Consider the following 21,632-nt stretch of genomic DNA (forward strand, 5'->3'; position numbering starts at 1 on the left):
ATCTAAGTGCGCTAGGATGATGTGTCATGATTGTCCTGTTGAATAATGATGTAAATGAAATTATTTAGTCTATGGCTTCTTAAAACAGTTAACACTAAAATTTCCTCCTCACATTTCTCAGCCAGCAGCTGGCAAATTAGTTTAAGTAAAGCATTTTTTTTTTTTTACTCTGGGAAAGCCAAAAGTAAAAAATCTATTCTTCATTTTTTTTATATAGTAGTATTATTTAAATGGTATTAGAATTTCATTCAAAAGATGGCAGCCATTTGAAACCACAAGCAGTATGTGCGTGCGTGCGTGTGTGTGTGTGTGTGTGTGTGTGTTCTGTGTAAGTACAATCAAAAGATGTCTTTGGCATATAAATGTGACTTGGGTTAACTTAATAAAAAATATAGTTTGTGCACTTGGGTTAATTTTCCTGCCCCTCAAAATAAAAAACAAAAACCTTAACACTGGGATAGAATTCTAAATTAAAGCTGCTGAATCTAAATCAGTAATTCATAGTGCAAAGAAGAAACTTTCTAAGAAGGATAAAATATTTGCTCACTCTGACCTAAAATTTTGAAAGAATCGATCAACAATGTGATTGTTATTTATTCAGAAGATGCCATTATCTATGTCATGACGTGAAGCTGTTATTAGCAGTGAAAGGAATTAGTTTAGGCCAAGCCTTAAGTTTACACAAAACAGGGATTACGTGGGGATAGTTTTCAAGATAATTTATCATAATATATGCGTCCCTTCTGAAATCACAAAAGGGCTTCACCTTTAAAACACTTTTAAGCTGGACCAGTCATAAATTGGTTGCTCCATGTTGTCTGCGCCACCTTTGCTCCAGCATATCTTGGAGGTTGGACAAATTGTAGATGGAAGGTTTTGTCTGGGTTGGTGCCCCAATCCCTCGTCTGGAAGTCATGCCTGGTTACAAGAGATGGCTAGTTCAGGCTTCCTATATCCCATTGATCATCTTCATAGTTTCCTAAATTTTCATTTCACTAGGTTTCTAGCTTTTCCCAGAAATGCCCCTAGATTCCAGGTGTCTCTCCAGTATTCTCTCCCTCCATCCCACCTGATCCCTTCTGTTCCCATCCTTGTCCATTTGATGACCCCCCACTCCACCCATGATAACTATTCTGTTTCCCCCTTACAGTGAGATTCATGTGTCCTTCTGTTTGAAACCTTCTTGTTACTTAGCTTCTCTGGGCCTATAGGTTGTAGCATGGTTATCTACTACTTTATGGCTAATATTCACTTATAAGTGAGTGCATACCATGTTTGTCTATTCCATGAGAGGGAGCTCACCCCCATGCTGCCTGGAGGGCCAGGACCCAAAGGTGGGATAACTTGGAGACCTAGGATAGAACCAAACAGGACTTGAAAAAAAATGTCAATGGAATGATTCCTAATGATATTTTGCTATCCTCATAGATTGGTGCCTAGCCCATCTGTCATGGAGGATTCACCCAACAACTGATGGAAATAGATGCAGAGACTCCAGCCCAACAAGAGGCAGAGCTCTGGCGAACCTGTGGAAGATAGAGAGGAAGGACTCTAGGAGCCAGAGGGGTCAAGAAACCCCACAGAATCAACTAACCCTGACTCATGGGGGCTCACAGAGATGAATCAACCATCAGGAAGCCTGCCTGGGACTGCCCAAGGCCTCTGCATCTATGGGACAATAGTGTAGCTTGGTCTTCTTGTGGCACTCCTAACAGTGGGAGCAGGGCTGTCTCTGACTCTGTTGTCTGCTTTTGGGACCCATTCCTCCTACTGGGTTGCCTCTTGCAGCCTTAATAAGAGGAGGTACTTAGTCTCACTGCAACTTGATATACCCTGGCTGGTTGAAATCCATGGTTTGTACGTAGGGGGGGAGATAGGGTAGGGGAAGGACTGGGAAGAAAGGAGGGAGGGGAAATTGCTGTCAGGATATAAAAACAAAATTGATTCTTTGAAAGATATGCACGCCAGTATAGGCTTCTTTTCTCCCCATGACCTTTTAATTATGTTGTTGCTCTATTTAAATATTTTGTCTTACCATAGCACTCCTGTGGTAGAGGCAGGAGAATCATGAATCCAGGATCAGCCAGGTCTATATAATAACAACCTTCCCCCCAAATAAAGTAAGCAAGCAAGTAAATGAATAAATAATATATTTCTGGCTTTTATTTTAGTTTTCATTGAACTAGGTACTCAATTCTAGACAAGGAAGGTTGGATTTTTCTCCATTTCTACATCTAGTCAGATTGAAGAATTGTCAAAAATTGAATTTACCAAATATGACTGATGAACAAAGGAGCCTGGCTACATAATCAGTGACAATTTAGTTGTATAACCAGAAAACTAGACCTATTAACATAATTTAATGAAAAGTAGGGAAAGTCTCATTTTTAGAGTATCTTCCTTACTAGTTGCAAAGTATAGAAATAAAACATGAAATGATTAAATCTTAGGTGTAATAATTTTGAGCACTATTCTATATAAAGTGCATGTCAGTGTTTAGGAAAATGTCCATTTATTACTTGGACCAACCTGATTCAAAACTTAAAATTTTGGTAACCTAAACAGCTAAGATGTTTTATTTTTGTATTTTTTCTTTTTTTAAATACCTTTTGTATTTAATACAGTGAGTTACGCCTGTACAAATGGGAAAAAATTAAGTTCAACATTTCTAGACCAATATGGCTGTTAATTTTTGTACGATGCCAACTCAACACAGTAAACTGGGATACCTTTTTCCAAAGTTGACAGCACAGCTAAAGTTTCCAAAAATTCAAATTATATATGGATATATGTATGTTTATATAAAAGACCAATAATGGCAGTATGTTATTCATCAATAGCAGCAACAGCTTTTCCAGGTTCTTCAGTCATTTGAACAAAATTGTAGAGACAACCAGCACTGGGATTTTGTTTTTTACTTATTTTTGTATTTTTATATGCCTTGATACATAAATGCTGGTTTGGTTGATTAAGAAAAGCAAGTTGAGTAGTCAATTTGAACCAAAAAATAGTTAGAATGAGGTAGATAATTTTAGTAAGCTATTGTTGTTTATTTGGTCTAGACTTAAAAACACCAGTTTATCACAAACCATAAATTTATATCAGCGTCCTAAGGATAAAGGGGGGAGCTCATCATATCTTCTTTTTAAAAATTCTATCCTTTATTATTAAGCAATTATTTTACATGATAGAGATTTATAGGGTGCCCATATTTAAAGCGGCAGCACCGAATCTATTATATTCTGCAGCACACTGTGATCTTCCATTCTGTTTACCCAATAGTAGAAGGAGTGTAACTCCACTTCATACAGATGCTGCATTGCCTGTGTGTTGGGAAAAAGAAGGTAAAATCCCCTAGACTGATATGAAGAGAACATTTTGATATCATCTCCTATCCTCTCTGGTACTACAGAATTAGAATCAGTTTGGACTCTGTTTATTGAAAAGCAAATGTTAATTTTAAGTAAGAGATTTAACTCTCCCACAACAAGTATAGTCAATTTTGTCCCTACTCTTCCTGGGTGTCTTTATCTAGAAAATAGTATCATCATCTTCTCTGTCTTGTAGACGGAATTTCTTTACTGCCTGATCTCACTGCCATTTAGCCCCAAATAAACACATAGAAACATACATTAATTATAAACTGTTTGGCTCAGGCTTCTTATTGTCTAGCTCTTAATTATTAACCTATTTCTACTAATCTGTGTATCTTCATGTGATTTGGCTTACTGGAAAATACTCCAGCATGTTACTCCTTTGGTGGCTACATGGCATCTCCTGGCAGCTTCTCTCTGCTTCCTCGTTCCAGAATTCTCCCCTTCTGGTAGCCCAGATTGTACTTCCTGCCTGACTACTGCCCAATCAGTGTTTTATTCATCAGACAATAAGAGTATATACAGAAGGACCTCCCCTATCACTGTCTCTTTGAAATCACATAAATTGCTTTCAAAATATAAACTAGGTTTTTGTCAGATTATTACACAGGGATGTCTTCTCATCTACCTGGAAGTCATACCATTTAATTGGCAGACTACAGAAGGAAAACTTACAATCCCTGTCTCCAAGTTTGTGGAAGGGAAGTTTACCATGAACAACCATTAAATCATTGTACCAGGGAAAATTTTATGAGGTTGTAAACACAGAGAAAAATCTGTCAGCAAAAAAGACACACCCATTCATGCATATTGTCAAGTGATAAAATGGGTTTCAGATAGGATAATTCAATAAAATCATTTATTACAGCTAGACTATGTAAAACTCACCTGGAATTACACTAACCACCTATGTTTCTTAATAGCTATAATAAAAACAGACACTATGTGAACTGTGAAGAACATAGAGAGTTCTTCAATGCTCAGCATATCTTCTAGAGCAGCAATGTTTCCTCTATATGGATAAAACTGTTTTCATATTAAAATGCATACCAATTATCCCTGAGAAAATATTGCATTGCATTTAAATATAATCCATACTACTTCAAAAAATTCAAGTGTTCAAGTAGGCTATATTTATTTGATCTTCCTTACCCCAGAATACTGAAGAAATGTTTCATATATGAAGTTAGTGACATTGTGTATAGAATGCTTTTTTTTTTTCTTTTTTGATTTTTGGTTGTGAGCCTAGCCTTTAACAGCTGAGCCAGCCACAATAGTTACCCATAGAGGCTGGACGGTGGTGCTCAGCTTTAATACCAGTACTAGGGAGGAAAATAAGGTAGGAGGAATAGGAGTCAATCAGTCTGTAGTCATACTGAGGACATGATCACCCCTTTGTCTGAGCCTTGGGAGAGGTAAGAAGTCTCTAATGGCTTGCCTACTTTGCTTTTATGATCTTCAGCTTTAACCCCAATATGTCTCTGGGTTTTTATTATTTGTGCTAAAACCCATCCTGCTTCTTCCAGATCTCCTGGCATATCTAGCACACCTAGATTCATCTCCTACATCCACTGTCTGCCCAGAAGTCCCGCCTATACCTCCTGCCTAGTTATTGACTGTTTAGCTCTTTATTAAATCAATCACAGCAATGTATCTTCACACAGTGTACAAATATCCCACAACAATTTTCTTCCTTCTCAGGATGCCCTCATAAGTTGGTATAAATTTCCAACCCTTCTCTCTTATTAATCTGAAGATTTCACTATCCGTTGCGTTCAGTAACCTTATCCACATTTGAGAGTTCATCTGCAACCCACTGATTATTCTTAGGCGTATTCCTTAGCCAATTGTCTCTGCAATGCTCTCAGCACATGCATTTAACATTTGTGTACTGAGCACTGCCTTTCACAGACTACTCAAAATCAAGAAGTGCCCGTCAGAGTCCACCTTCCCCTCCACATTGCTTCATTCCCTTGATTCATACATATGGATGGCACTACTCTGCTTAATACTCAAAGCTTTACCCTTGATTTTCCTACTCCCTTATTCTCATAACATATTAGACTCGTAAGTCTTATCAGTTCTTTCTAGTGTTTGTAAAGCCGTCTCCATGTCTCCACTCCTACTGCCTTTGCCTTATAAAGACCCTTCATTTTCTTAACTATCTCAAGTTATGATTTGTGTTTTGATTTTGTTTGTTTTGAATGTGATCAACATGTATTTGTCAGAACTACCCTATCGCATTCACTCTAAGACACTGGTTCTAAACATGCAAGTTGTTATCCCTTTGTGGGGGGGGGGGGGGTTGGAGGAGGAGAATGACCCTTTCATGGGATTGTCTAAGGCCATCAGAAAACACAGATATTTACATTACAATTTATAACAGTAGCAAAATTACAGTTATGAAGTAGCAACAAAAATATTTATGATTGGTGGTCACCACAACTAAGGAATTTTATTAAAGGGTTGCAACATTAGGAAGGTTGAGAACCTCTGCTCTGAGATATCACACCTGGTGTGCCAGTTGGCAGTCTCTGACCATTCCTCATTATTTTTCAAGAACTATTTGCAAAATTTCAGAGAAGCCATGCAATTAAAAACATTTCCATGCTATGACATTAGTCACAGTTACCAACCAGACAGAGTAGACAGATAGTTCTTATGGGTTGAATCTGGTACAAGATGGGCTTTTCTATACTCTGCATGAATCACAGTTAGGAATCCAGCAGAAGTTGTCAGAGTAGATGTCAGGCATGAACAGCAGTTAATTAGTATAACAACCTGAATGATGAATGTAATGTCATTAGTACCCATGAAATGTTGGAGATGGAAGGATCATGATTGGGAAGGGTAAGGCCTTGGATATGGTGGAGAGCTAGGTCTAGAGGATTAAACTTTATGTACAAAGCTATTCTGCACCACAAGTCCCATTTACTACAGAGGCAGGAACACATTCCACCTGAGCTTTATTGGAACACATGGTAGTGTCTCTTATCTCGATTGTGGAAAACAGGACAGGAACTAACAAGACCATGGGTGAAAGAGCTCACTTGCAAAACTATGCTTGGAAATTTTTCTTCAGCATCTGTGTACATCTATGTCTCATCAAAGTACGAGGTGGAAAGTCATGGCCAGCATCTGTGAGATACTAAGTCATTCTCATGTGGCCTCATGACTCAGGATAAGGCTTGTCAGTTCATAAAATCAGAGATTCAGGGTATGTGCAAATTAAGTGGGATTCGTCCCACTCCATGTAACTAGATCTCAAATTCCCAAGTGGAAGATCTAATTCTTACTCTAGATACTTTAAGAAATGTACCACAAGCCTGAGTCAACCAATGTAATCAAAAATTAATCCAACTCCACAAAGAGGGGAATCCTGCTCTACCATGTCCTTCAAATAGTATGAGCAGTAACTTCCTAGAAACACTAGCAGATTTGGAGTTCAGACCAATCAGGAGACTCAAAAATTCAGAGATGCCTCCATGGCTCTCTAGAAGACTTTAGATTGGAACCATGACTTGTCTTCTTCTACTCTGTGGATTTGATTCCTAATATATCTACAGTTTGATTTACCACTGTCTTTTTCAATCTGTTTTATAGGCCTAATTCATCCTGGGAGGCAGGATGAAAACTTAAGTAATTGCAGGTTTTCTTGTTCATTCTTTCTAGGCATAAATTGAAAATGCAGTTTCCGTATAGTCGTGAAATAATGATCAAAGATCTCAGCTTCATCAAAATTCTAGGTAGACCTACCTTCTTTAGTTAGGTAATGGGATAAGATGAATGTTTTCTGTAATCATCATTCTTCAGCTTAAATGTTGGACCCTTTGAAGGATGTGGGAGTGAGTGTGGTGAGGAAGAAGTAAAGCTCTGTGTATCTGGGCAGGATTTATAGCACATTCAGCATTGATCCTCCTTTTCTGGGGTAATCTCCTACCTGCTTTCACTTGCCTATTTTCCTTACTCTTCCTTTGGGAACTCATCAGACACTAAAGTGTCTCTCAGGACTGTTTGCTCTTGTAGTATATACACTTAACAGGGGTGACTTGTATGACCCCCCTTAATCCTGTGTTCAGGGCCTTCCTTTAGTCTAGAGAAAACCTTTCACAACTTTGCCATGACAAGTCTCAGCATGAATTTGGAGCATAGAAGAGATGGACAATTGGTCAATATAAATAAAGACCTTTAACTAGTAACTGCAAAATGAGTTGACGAGCCCCACTTCTTAATCTCACCCTCATTTTATCAATAGTCTGTGTTGCTAAGTAGTAGGTCTCAACCTGCGGGTCAAACCTTTGAGGCTTGAACAACACTTTCACAGGGGTCACCTAAGACCATTGGAAAACACAGATATTTATATTCATATTATCATCAGGTAAAAATGAATTAAAATTAATTTTGATAAATTTATAGGGAAGAAAAGGTATAATGGGAAAAGAGAAAGGGTCAAAATGAAATGAAAATTTAAGACTAATGATTATATATTTAGATAATAATTTAAAAGCAAATAGTGGCATTCACAAGAGGTTTTGGTGAGTTAGGTGTGTGGCGTGGAGTGTTAGAGCATGAAGGAATATTCTATAAAGAGGAATGATTTGGCATAGGCTGAGGAAGACATGAATATAAAACATGCGAGTGGGATGATGGGAAATTGGTGGGTAACATGACAGGAAACTTAGCTAAGGAAAAATGAAAACAATGAGAGTAAATTTTACCTAAAATATAGGAATAGTTATAGAATAACCCCTAGAGTGTTGGATTTGGAGAAATGCAGATATAGTTATTCCTCCACATCATGGGTAGCTGGTTCTAGAACTTTCTTGCATACCCAAAGCTGTGGATCCTCAAGCTTCTGATGTAAAACATTGTAGTATTTGTCTCTGCTTTATGTGTATTTTTTTCTCCTTTGAGTCATTTTCAGATTACTTGTGATAAAAGTGAGTTATGTAAATAATTGTAAATTTGTATTGTTTAGGGAATAATGCCATGTTCAGGGCAGAATCTGTCTTTAGCAAATATTTTCAATCTATAGTCAATTGAATACTTAATACATAACTCAGGATAAAGAAAACCACGGAGTATTTATAAGGACCATAACTGGATCTCAGATCCTGGCTCTTCAACATTATTTGTCAGAAACAGGGCTCTTTGGAGATATAATTAATTCTGTCTACTTTTGTTGAGTGTCAAAATTACAAAGTGAGTTTGGACTGTCTTAATTCCAGCAGGCAAAATATTGCTCTGAGAATGACATGACATAGCCAAAAAGATACAGAGATCAGTTTGGAACAACTAACAATGGGCAGAGCTGAGATAATCTGTGCAACAAATAACCATAGCGATAGGTTATAAAATTGGAAACTCTGTGTCCATATGGATATAAATAAATTGGAAATTTATTGAAAACAGGATGTTTATATTAAAACAAAGAGACATTAAAATCTATAAGAGAAAAATAGAAAAAATTAACATGAATGAGTAGTGTCACTAGGCATATGGAAAGCAAATAGCAAGATGCTAAATTTAAAATCAACTATATTAATAATTTATGGATTAATCATTTGATTAAAATATCAGAGGTTGTCAAACTAGATCAGAGAGCTTTTTTCTTTTTAAAATTATTAATTTTTATACAATATATTCTGATTATATATTCTTTCCCCTACTTTCTTCCTCCCAGAACTCTACCCAACCCAACTTCACATTCTTTTTGTTTCTTCTCACTCAAATTAAAAAAACAAAAGCAAACAAACAAAGCCTAATAATAAAAAATGTTATCTCACTCTCTATATTGCCCAGTTGTAGGTTTGTGTTAATTACCATCTACTTTGAGAAGAAGTTTCTCTGATGAGAACTGAGTGATGCTTTAATTTATGGGTATGGCAATGTGTCATTGGGAGTCATTTTACTGTTTTATTCATTCATAGTAGTAGGTTTTCTCCCAAGAAACTGTTGAGTCTGAGGTTCTTGGCTTCCCTAACAATAAGGTATAGGTTCAACCTCATGGAGGTTGTTTACAATTCTTGCCTATTATGAATAGAGCGACAATGAATATGGAGAACTTGTTCATAAAGTAGGGGCATGTTTTAAATAACTAAATCATAAGATTTCTGAAAGAATTAACAGATAAGAAATCTAATATCATTTTTCAAATAAAGGGGCTCTGGGGTCCCCCTTGTGGAGGATTACAGTTTTGAAATATAAAACCTCTACTTCTAGAAAGAGCATAGACCCTACTCACATGGAACCATTCTCATTAGTACAGATAAAGGATGATGTTTCAAATAAATGTTTAAACTGATGCCAGGATGCTATTCTTCAGCAGGTAACAGTCACCGAAGTCTCTTGACGTAACAGGACTGTTGCCCAAAGAGTTGCACCATAGCTTGTTCTGATATTCCAACCTTAGATATAAATTACAGCTTTGTATTGACTAGAACAAATGGCTTCATTACAAAACTTCACCAAATCCATGATTGCCTATTAGTGCAATAAAGTACTTGTAGTCCTCATTCAATTCTTTGCCTCTGGTCCATGCAAACTGGTTCTTGGATTCTTAAGTGGGAACCCTTCTGAATATAACAGACATTCAATTATATAGCCCTAGGATCACAATTGCTTACTCATTTCTTGGTCATAACCTCCATAGAAGACTAAAAACAATCCTTTCTCAGCTCTAGCAGGTTTTGCTAAATCATCTAGCTGATGTTCTTGAATCCTTGAGGAACTTTCATTTTTCTTACACCTTATAAATGGAAAATTAAAACAAGTAATAATTACCTTTCATTACTGAGGAGATATAAAATGAAGAACTTGGTGTTTGTATGTTTTGTAAGTTCAGAAGTATGTTTTTTCGTGTGTTTGTGTGTGTGTGTGTGTGTGTGTGTGTGTGTGTGTGTGTGTGTGTGTGTGTGTGTGTATGTGTATGTATGCATAGCCAGTGTTGAAGCTTTATTGCGGCCAGGACTGATGCTTTTATTTTTGTTGTTTTATTGGAATAAACACAATGTTGATAACTAGTAAGGAGCCTATACATTCACCTATGTGTCAGAAGAGATAAAAGTCAGTGGCAAGGATATATATATATATATATATATATATATATATATATATATATATCTCACTATATAATATATATTGCAGTGAAACTAGAAAAGACAAAGGCCTAAAGTAACCATTTTTAATTCAAAAAAGATTGTCTTAAAATAGGTAAAAAGTACCCGATAGCTCTGTCTTATTAATAGCAACAGTAAGAACCACAAGCAACAGAATTAAAGCCAATAGGTTGTAAGCACATAATTACCAAAAGAAAAAATCCTATACCTTGAAAAGTGCTCTTCAGAGATGATGATATAATGCAGTTGTTCAAACGTTGAAAAAACTGCTGCCAACAGATATTCTAGAAGGAAATCTAGCTGGGTGGGAAAGAGGCAATCCATTTTGTTTTGTCTTAAGGAGTTCCTTCCAATAAGTTTTCTGAAATAGCATTTCAATGGTGGTTATTTTGTGGGTACTTTAGTTACTAAGTGATGGAGAAAACATTCTGCATCCATCATTTCTTTTAGTACTCAACAACCAACTTTCATGGCAGATTTTGAGGCCCCCCAGTTAGAGGTGAGGTTTGCCTAATATTGTTCTGACAGTAAGTGAAAAAAATAGCATTCAAACCAGATCTAAGTTACCCCAAAACACAGCACACCCCATTGGAACAATGGTGCATTTAATACCATTCCGTTTAGTCATGCCCAAATATATCCTAAGTTCTTAATTATCCAGAAGAAACAGATGGGCAAACCCTTTGCCACAAACCTACCTTATTTTAAATGCAAAAAGTTGAGATTTCTCAAGTTATAAAAATTCTTCTTCAAAATGAACATACTAAACTTAACCTATATCCTCTATATAGCCACTTATCTTCATATTAGGTATTCATGGCCTGGCTCTGCATCTTATTTTCTCATCTGTGGTCCACACTGTGTATGCATTTCAGGTTCTGCTTAGGTCTCCATTTAATTCTGCTAGAAATCAGGCATTCATTTCTTGATTAAAAAGTAGAGTTTTCAATTCTAAAATGATTTACAATAGAAGACAATGTAATTACATTAGGAGACATTTTAATTTACAACTTCATTTCCAGCTAAAATTTGTGCAAAATAAAATCTAATTTATTCTAAAGAATATCAAACCTGCTCATCAATTCTCTTTTAATGAATTCTCAGGAAGAAACTAGTGTTGGCTATGGTTCTCACAGAGCACAGTTATCTTCCAACCATATTGCCTTTTAAAAGTATTCAATCTATTTTTATGCTCTCTATTTACCACAAGATGAGAACTTTGGAGACTAAAGTATAAAAAGGGAGAATGCTGGTTGTCTTCCTTTTGGTCATTTATATTCAGGTGTATTCATGTACATTACCTTCACTTTACTGATAGCTCAGGTTCTAAGCGTTTCTACTAGCAGTAGTTTCTAGTGCATCTGTATTTTAACATTCAATTTCATGGTGATGTGACCTTAGATTCTCTGAGGGCCACTAAAAGAAAACAAGTTGAAGAAAGAAAAATTATCCCAAGAAAAAAAGATAAATGGATGGACAGAATGGTCCGAAACCCTGTTTCTAGTGGAAAATCCCTTACAAGAGATGAAGAGTTACCAGAAAACATGAATCAAGTCATTAACTTTATGCATAGACTCCATCAGCAATTGATTTTTAATGCTTGTGCTCATCATCTATGGACCTCAGAGCTCTTCATATACATTTTAAATTAAGCTTAATAACACGAACTGCTTACATCATGATGCTCATGCATCATCTATTTAAAGCATCTCTAAGAACAATCCACAGAAGAGAAACAGAAAGCTGATAAGCCAGGGTTGTTTTGTGATGCAAATGACTAATTCTTAAATGTCAAATGTGGCAGCTGTAATTGCCACTTTATTTGAAGTGACCTAAAAACTGCAGCATACTACGAAGTATACTTTTGGAAAAGCAAGTCATCATTGCTTTCCTTTATTGTAGTTCCACAGCACCCTTAAGCTTGGGTCCCTAACAATACACAGATATGCCATCTGAATCGAAACATACTTATTACTGATAGAAAGACACATGTTTGTGAGTTGCTACATGTCTAAGCAAAGCAGATTAAAGTGAGCCAAATACATTAGTTTTCAAAGTGGATTCCAGAAATGACAATTCCGTGGTACATTAATCAACCCATTTAATGTTAGAATTGCTGCAAATAATTAATCATTTTTAATATGAAGCAATTTTAAAAACACCATATATAGAAATAATTTAAAACATATTTGATTTACTGTGTGTATGTGTGCATGTATGTGCATGTTTGTAGGTACACATATGCCATGACAGACATGTGATGGTCAGAGAACAATTTGCAGGAGCTGGTTCTCTCCTTCCACTAGTAGGTCTTGGTAATTGAACTCAGGTCTCCAGTTTTGGCAGCAGGCACCTTTAACTGCTGAACCATCCATTTCACTCACTGAAAAGTAAGGTTTTTAAACAAGGTTTTATAAGTCTGCTCATCAGCAGTGAAGTAAACTATTTGAGCTAGATTTGTTATTTCAGGAACTAAGTTAAAAACATAGGTTAACCTGGCCGACTTTCCTATTCGTATTATTCTTTGGTTTGGTCTTTTCATAGTGTCACAGATTTCTTAGATATTTTGTGTTAGGAATTTTCTGGATTTAACATTTTCTTTGACAGATGAATCTTTTTCTTCTGTGGTGTCTTCAATGCCTGATATTCTACCTTCCATCTCTTGTACTCCTTTGGTGATGCTTCTATCTGTAGTTCTTTTTCACTTACCCGTATTTTCCATTTTCAGAATTCCCTTGGTTGCGTTTTCTTTATTGCTTCTATTTCCATTTTCAGGTCTTGAATAGTTTCTTTCACCTATTTTTTTCTGCCTTTGTTGGCATTCTTTTAGGGATTTATTGATATCATCCAATTTTTCGTTTGTCTTTTCCTCAATTTCTTTATGGGATTTGTCATTTCCTCTTTAAGGACCTCTACCATCTTCATAAAGTCATTTTAAGGTCCTGTCTTTGTGCTTCAGATGCATTGGATTGTTCAGTTCTTACTGTCATTGGATAGCTGGGTTCTGCTGGGGTCATGTTACCCTTTCTGTTACTGATTGTGTTCTTACACTGTCATTTAGGCATCTGGATTTGGGAGGGTTATAGGTCTAGGTGTTGACTCCCTCATTTGTCCTTGGTGGATGGGTGTTTCATTCCTTGGTTTCCTTTCTGGTCTTCTGGACTAAATGGCCAAGGGTTCTGGTGACTAGCAAGTCTTCAGGTTGGGAAAGGTGTTTAGTGGGTGGTGTGCATTTCTTACCCGAGGGGTTTCTAGGACCAGCCTGGGCTCCAATAAAGTTGACAGGGCTGTGGGCCCTAGGACGTGGGCCGAGGGAGGACTTTAATTTCTTTATTGACCTAGTAGTAGTCATTCACTAGGGATTTTCTCAGTTCCCATGAGTTTGTAGGCTGTCTGTTGATTCTATTAATGTTGAAATCCAGCTTTAATCCATGGTCGTCTTATGGGATGCAGGGGGTTATTTCAATTTTCTTGCATCTGTTGAGACTTGTTTTGTGATCAAGTATATGGTTCATTTTGGAGAAAGTTCTGTCAGGTGCTGAGAAAAATGTGTACTTTTTTTTTTTGAGTGAAATATTCTGTAGATACCTGTTTTATCCATTTTGTTTATAATGCTGTTAACTCCAGAATTTCTCTGATCAGTCACTTATTGTCTGGATGACCTATCCATTGGTCTTACAGTGGGATACTGAAGTATCCCACTATCAATGTGTGAGTGTCCATGTGTGATTTAGGTTTAAGAATGTTTCCTTTGGCCGGGTGTTTGTGGCACCGGCCTTTAATCCCAGCACTTGGGAGGCAGAGGCAGGCGGATCTCTGTGAGTTTGAGGCCAGCCTGGTCTCCAGAGAGAGTGGCAGGATAGGCTCCAAAGCTACACAGAGAAATCCTGTCTCAAAAAACCAAAAAAAAAAAAAAAAGTGTTGCCTCTACAAATTTTGGTGCCCTTGAGTTTGGGGAAATGTATGTTAAAAATTCAAAGATCATCTTTTTTTTCAGTTTTTCCTCTAATGAGAAAGAAGTGTCCTCCCCCATTTCTTTTGATTAATTTTTTTGTTTGAGGTATATTTTGTTTGATATTAAAATAGCCATAGTAGCTTACTTCTTAGGTCCATTTGCTTGGAAATTTTTTCTATCCCTTTACTCTGAGGTAATATCTGTATTTGATAAAGACGTGTGTTTCTTATAGGCAGCAGAAGGATGGATTCTGTTTTCTCATCGATTCTTTAGTTTGTGTCTTTTCATTGGGGAATTCAGTCCATTGATATACAGAGCTATCAAAGCCCTATTTTTGGTTGTTGGTAGTGTGTGTGTTTCTCTGTGTCTGTCTGTCTGTCTGTCTGTCTGTCTGTCTGTCTGTCTGTCTGTCTGTCTCTCTCTCTCTCTCTCTCTCTCTCTCTCTCTCTCTCTGTGTGTGTGTGTTTACCTTCTTTTGGTTTTGCTGGTGTGAAATTATTTATTTCCTGTGTTTTCATGGATGTATAGTTAACCTCTTTGGGTTTGTTGGAGTTTTTATTCTATACTTTTTGTAGGGCTGAATTCGTGGATAGATATTGTTTAAATTTGACTATCATGGAATATCTTGTTTTCTCCATCTATCATAATTGAAAATTTTGGTGGGTATAGTAGTCTACCCTGGCTTCTGTGGTCTCTTGGAGTCTGCAGAATCTGTCTAGATCCTTCTGGTTTTTAGAGTCTCCATTGAGAAGTCAGCTGTAATTCTCATAAGACTGCCTTTATATGTTATTTGGTCTTTTTCTCTTTCAACTTTTAATATTCTTTCTTTCTTCTGTATGTTTAGTGCCTGGTTATTATGTGACATGGGGATTTCCTTTTCTGGCCCAATCTGTTTGGTGTTTTGTAAGCTTCTTGTACCATTATAGGCATGGGTTTCTTTAGGTTTGGAAATTTTTTTCTATGATTTTGTTAAAGATATTTTCTTGGTCTTTGATCTGGGATTCTTCTCCTTCTATTCCTATGATTCTTGGGTTTAGTCTTTTCATGGTGTCACAGATATCTTTGATGTTTTGTGTTAGTAATCTTTCAGATTTTCTTTGACTGATACATCTATTTTTCTATTGTATCTTCAAAACCTGAAATTTGCTCTCCTATCTCTTGTGTGCTGTTGGTGATGTTTGTGTCTATAGCTCCTGTTGGCCTATTTACTTAGATTTTCCATTTCCAGAATTCCCTTAGCTTGTGTTTTTTATTGCTTTTATTTCCATTTTCAGGTCTTGAACATTTTGTTTCCTTCAACTGTTTACTTATTGATCTTTCTTGGCTTTCTTGTCTTCCTTTAAGGAATTTATCAATTTATTCCAACTTTATGTTTGTTTTTTTCTTGATTTCTTTAAGGGATTTACTAATTTCCTCTTTAAGGACTGCTACCATCTTCATTAGTTGATTTTAAGTTAATTTTCTTGTGCTTTAGCTGTGTTGGAATATTTAATGCTTGCTGCAGTAGACTGTCTAACTATATTCTGGTGGTGGCCTATTGCCTTTGCTGTTGTTGGTGGCATCTGTGTTTGGGATGATTATAGGCCTGGGTGTTTAGTTCTGAGTTTGTGTTTGTTGGATGGGTGTTTTCTTCATAGGATTCTTTTTCCTGTTTGGTCTTTTGTCTGAATGGCCTGTGGTAGAGTAGAGTGTATCTACCTGACTTCGGAGCCAAAGTTCTAGTGATGTGGTCATGGTCTGTGATCTAGAAGGTGTTCTGGCATTTTGCATGGCCCCTGGTAGAGCCGGGGGGGCTCCAGTGGGAGTTGTGAGTAGGTTTATGGTGATGATGGGAGTAGTGGTAGTTTGGGGGCAGGTTAGGCACGCAATGAGTGACTGTTCATTGGTGGGGTCCTGGACACCACATAACTTCTAATGGAGCAGAGGAGGCTTCCATTAAAGTTGTTGATTATCTTATTCTTCTCTCACCTGCAGGACATAGGATCGCACAGGCATTCTAGGGCAAAGATCAATGGCCTTTACAGGGTGCTTAGTACCATATCTTCTTTAGCCATTGCAGGAGAGTTGTGTATATAAATTAATACATAGGTCTGAGCACTCTGGGGAAGTGTCACTGCGTTAGAGCAAGCATCAGATCCCATGCAGGCAAGTCTGGAGTACATTTTCTTGAACAATGATTGATGTGGTGTGCTACCCCTGGGCAGGCAGTCCTGAGTTGTATAAGAAAACGGGGTGAGCAAGGCACGCAGAGTGAGATAGAAAGCAGCACCCCTTCACTGTTCTGCTTCAGTTCCTACCTTCAAGTTCCAGTCTTGAGTCCTTGCCCTGACTTTCTTAGGTGATGGACTGTTATGTGGAAATGCAAGCTAAATAAAGCCCTTTCCTTCCCAAGTTGCTGTCATCATGGTGTTTTATCATAGCAGTAGGAAATCTAGCTAAAAAACTGGATTTTTCATCTAGTTCTCTAAAAAGACTCTGTATCTCCGGACTTTCTACCCCTGACATTTATATTTTGCTTTGTGTGCTTCATGAATCCTCACAGCAGCTCTATAGGTTACAGTGGATTTCATTATATTTATTTAAGTTTGCACATGGCATGGTGCTATGGTCTGAATTTTTAATATCTCACAAAGGTGTATGTGTTAAAGACTTGATGCTCCTTGCCTTTTGTGCCATTGGAGGTTGTGGAATCTTGAGGAGCTGGGGCTTACAGGCAGATCTTTAATCGTTGGGAGTCTGATTTCAAAAGGTTTATAGGATCCTTGTATCTTCTTCCTGTCTTTCCCTTTCCAGCTTTGAAGTCAGTGGTTTTGCTCTGCTACATAAGCCCAACATGACATACCACCTCTCTCTCCCACCAGTCAAAAGCAATGAGTCCTTGCCCCCTTGTAATCATGGGCTGTGTCTTATTTAGGGGTACTATTCCTGTGCTGAAACACCATGACCAGAATAACTTGGGAAGAATAAGGGTTATTTGGCTTATGCTTCCACATTGCTGTTTATTATCAAAGGAAGTCAGGAGAGGAACTCAAACAGGTCAGTGGAGTTCAGGTTTTCATTGGGCGGCCAACTAGCTCCCAAATAAAGACATGGAAGATGGAGGATTCTTATTAATTATGAATGCTTATTCCTATCTTAGGCCTTTCCCATTAGCTCCTTTAACTTATTTTAACCTGTTTCTATTCATCTACATTTTACTTTGGTGCTTTTTTTTTTAAACCTTTCTTTCATTCTGTATGCTCTACTTTCCTGCTTCCTCCATGTCTGTCTGTCTGTCCCCTGAGGTCTCCCTGTCATTTTTTTCTTCCCTGAGCCTAAATTCTTCCTTCTACTTACTCTCCCTTTCTGTAAATTCCACCAGTACCTCCTCCCTTACTGTTCAGTTTTTTATTAGACCAATCAGGTGCCTTAGGCAGGCAAAGTAAAACAGCAATACATCTTTACACAATTAAAAAATTGCAACACATCTTTTCATTGTTAAACAATTGTTCTGCAATAGGTGAGAATCTGGAGCCTGAAGCTAAGCAGAGGCCATGGAGGGGTGCTGTTTACTGCCTTGCTCCTCATGGCTTGCTCAGTATGATTTCTTAAAGAACCCAGAACCACAAGGCCAGGGTGGTACTACCCACAATGGCGGGACACCCCTCCATTAATCTGGATTAAGAAAATGCCCTACAGACTTGCCTACAGCTAAATCTTATGGAGGCATTTGATCAAGAGGAGGCTCCCTCCACTCTAATGACTCTAGCTTGTGTCAAATTGACATAAAACTATACAGCACATGATGGAATCTCTAAATCTGTGGGTTCAAAACAAACCATTCCCCTTCATAAGGTGAACATTTCTGTTATTTTTTTGCTGTTATAGAAAGCTGACAGACACATAGAATTCTATAAAATGAAAGCAGGGGCAGATGTTAATTCTGAAAATATTAAGGGATTAATATAATTTCTGTATCCCTTCATAGATTTTTTTAAGTGGAAAGTTTGGACTTAAAAATTTAAAAATACAAGTTCTAAGTAAAAGTTATGTTGATAGTCTATTCTCTAATATTTTCTAACACAGATAAGTTAATAACAAAGATTTGTAAGTGAGGACATCCAGATAATTTGGAAACTGGGTTGGATTATATACTGCTTTTCCACATCAAGGACATCAGATGAAAATAGAATTAAAAACCACAGCAGACAAGAAAAAAAGGCCTGGGTTGATGACCTGGCAGCATTAACATTTTAGCTGTATTTTAGGAAAATCAGATTCCGTGCCAGGGTTTTTCTTTTAATCCAAAGTAAAAGTGTCCCAGCTCTTTGCTCCTGGCAGAGTCATTATCTGTTTTGCCTGTTTTTTGGAAAAATCTCATGGCCTCCGATCCCTAGTCATTGGCCTTGCCTCAGCCCCAATCAGGCCTCTTCTGATTCTGTTGTCACCATGCCAGCTGTAGGACAATCCTTTTCTATGCTTTGACTATATATTACTCTCATTGGTTAATAAAAGGCTGACAGGCAGGTAATTGGGCGGGAAGTTAGGCGGGGAAAGTCAAACTAAGAATGATGGGAAGAAGGAGGGAGGAGTCCAGAGAGATGCCAGTCAGTTGCTCAGGAAGGAGTCAGTTGCTAAAGGATAGGTAAAGCCACTAGCCACGTGGCAATGCATAGATTAATAGAAATTGGTTGATTTAAGTGTAAGAGTTAGTTATTAACAAACCTGAGCAATTGACTGAGTATTTATAATTTATATTCATCCTCTGAGTCCCCCTCTGATTAGGTTATTGGGAACTGGGTGGTCTGGACAGGAAATGTCTGCTTACACATGCCTATTGTCATTAGGTGCAATCTCATGTTCCCAATGATAAAAATCACTCACACTGAGCAATTAGCCTTTTTATGTCATTTAAATTCTCAGATACAAATAATTCTTTTTCTAGTTATTAATGCTAGTACTTTGCTTATCATCATTTAAAGCTAGTTCATGACATTAAAAGTAAATAATATTAAATATAATTAAGTACAAAAGATCATTTTGTTTTTTTAATGCCTCTTGTTATCATATATTTTATGTAATAGAGGATTTCATTATGGTGTTTTCATAGATGTAGTTCAAAAATATTCCTATACATTAGCCTCTCTTGTGCCCTCTGCCCTCCTGCTAATCCACAACCAGACAACTTTTTACTTTAAGATGTCTGTCCCCACCTCCCACCGTGGCCCATTGAGTTTCATTAGGTTTGTTTATAGGAACAGAGGTGAAAGTCTGAGTACAGGGACACGGAATGCCTCACTAGTGGCTACACCACTGAGGAAAATGTCTCTTTCCCAAGCAGCCATTAACTAAATATACACCCTTAGGGGTGAGTGGAGCCCCATAGGCCCCTTCCCCAATTCCATGACATGGCTTCAGTTCTGTTCATGTAGTCACATCTGCTTTGAGCTCAAGAGTGCAACAGCCACTGGGCAATGGTGGTTCATGCCTTTAATCCCAGCACTTGGGAAGCAGAGGCAGGCAGATCTCTATGAGTTTGAGGCCAGCCTGGTGTACAAAGCAAATTCCAGGACAGCAAGGGCTGTTACACAGAGAAACCCTCTCGAAAAAACAAAAAACAAAAACAAAAAACAAAAAACAAAAAGAGTGCAACATCCATATCATGCCCTGATGTCAGAATTTCAATTATTCAGGTGCTTCTTTCTTACCAGCTGTACCCGGGGTCTTGCAGGCAGGAAATACAAATGTTCTCTGTGGCTGGGCATCCCAGTCATTTATTCTCACTACTTTGACAAGCTGTCTCCACTGACCACTGTAAAATGAAACTTCTCTGAGCGAATCTGATAGAACAACAGTTCTACTGGCGTAAGAACAGTTATTTCTGAGGCAATTTGACAGGCACATCATGTTCATTTTGTAGAAGAACAGCAATAGCTTCCCCACTAGGACCTATGCCCTCCCTACTCATATAAAAGCGTTTTAAAAGATGGCTTTTTTATATTGTAGTTTTATATTGTGGTTTCTCTGTCGTGTATCTCCTGCTTATTTGATGTGAACAACACATGCATTGCACACACACACACACACACACACACACACACACACACACACACACTTACTTACCTACCTATGTACACACATACAAAAGCACACAAAACCACAAAGAAATAAAAAGTAATCTTTTTTTGTCTTTCTTCTCTTCCCCATGTCCCCTTATCTTCTGCAGTAATGGAAAGGAAACATTAACTTTGATTCAGCCTTGGTGAAAAGGTTGGAAACTACAAGTGACTATGATATTTGATTATTTAATTCTACCGTCATTCCAGAATACTCAGGTGGTAGCAGGTGTATGGCGTACAAAGAGACTGAATGCATGCAGGAAGAGAATTAAATGAGTGTGCCAGTGACTAAGTTTTGTATCTCAGCTCCAAGTGTCTCCTACCATCTGCTTCGTGATGCTGAAGCTGGCACTTCACAAACCACATTTCCATGTTACCAGCTGGTTTACTATGAAGCTCTGTTGGTTGTGATGTGGATGATGGTAGTTGCGCAGGGTGGTGATTAGAGGGTACAAGATGTGGGGAGGAGGAAGGAACTATTTGAAGCTTCCTGTCTCCTTCCTATTCCTGGGAACACCAGCCTTGCCTCCTGCTGCTCTCTGAGCTGGCAATTTCCTCCCATCATATCACTAGCAAAAGCTGTTTGCTTGTGCCTTTTCAGAGATGCCAGGACCAGCTTGTCTGGAGACCTCTCTGCAAGGTGGGAGTTTAAGCTCTATGGGGTTTCTTCTCCAGGCTTCTAAGTTTTGCCATGACCAGCCTCTTTCCATTGTTCCCCCACCCAAGGGTGGCAGCTGTTTCTTGCAGTTGCTATTTCATGTTCTGTTTTTGCCTTTTCAGTCACCTAGTTAACAATTCCTCATGTTATATTTTCTCTGTTAAGTATCTAGCGTATAATAGCTGTAGCCTGACAGGATCTTAGTGGAGACAATGGATACAGACCAAGTCTCTTATTATGTTCCCTACGCCTCCTAAGTCAGTCAAACTCTTCCCGAGTTACTAAATATTTTCCCATCACACTTAACTTTTTTTTGGTTAGATCTGAAGTTTCTTTTAACAACAGGAATGGAAGCCATCATTTTATATTTTATTGGGGAGTAAAATATGCTTATTGTAAAGGTTGTAATTTTCTTTCTTTTATGGTAAA

Source organism: Cricetulus griseus, assembly GCF_003668045.3.
Source record: "Cricetulus griseus strain 17A/GY chromosome 1 unlocalized genomic scaffold, alternate assembly CriGri-PICRH-1.0 chr1_0, whole genome shotgun sequence".
Classification (NCBI taxonomy): Eukaryota; Metazoa; Chordata; class Mammalia; order Rodentia; family Cricetidae; genus Cricetulus; species Cricetulus griseus.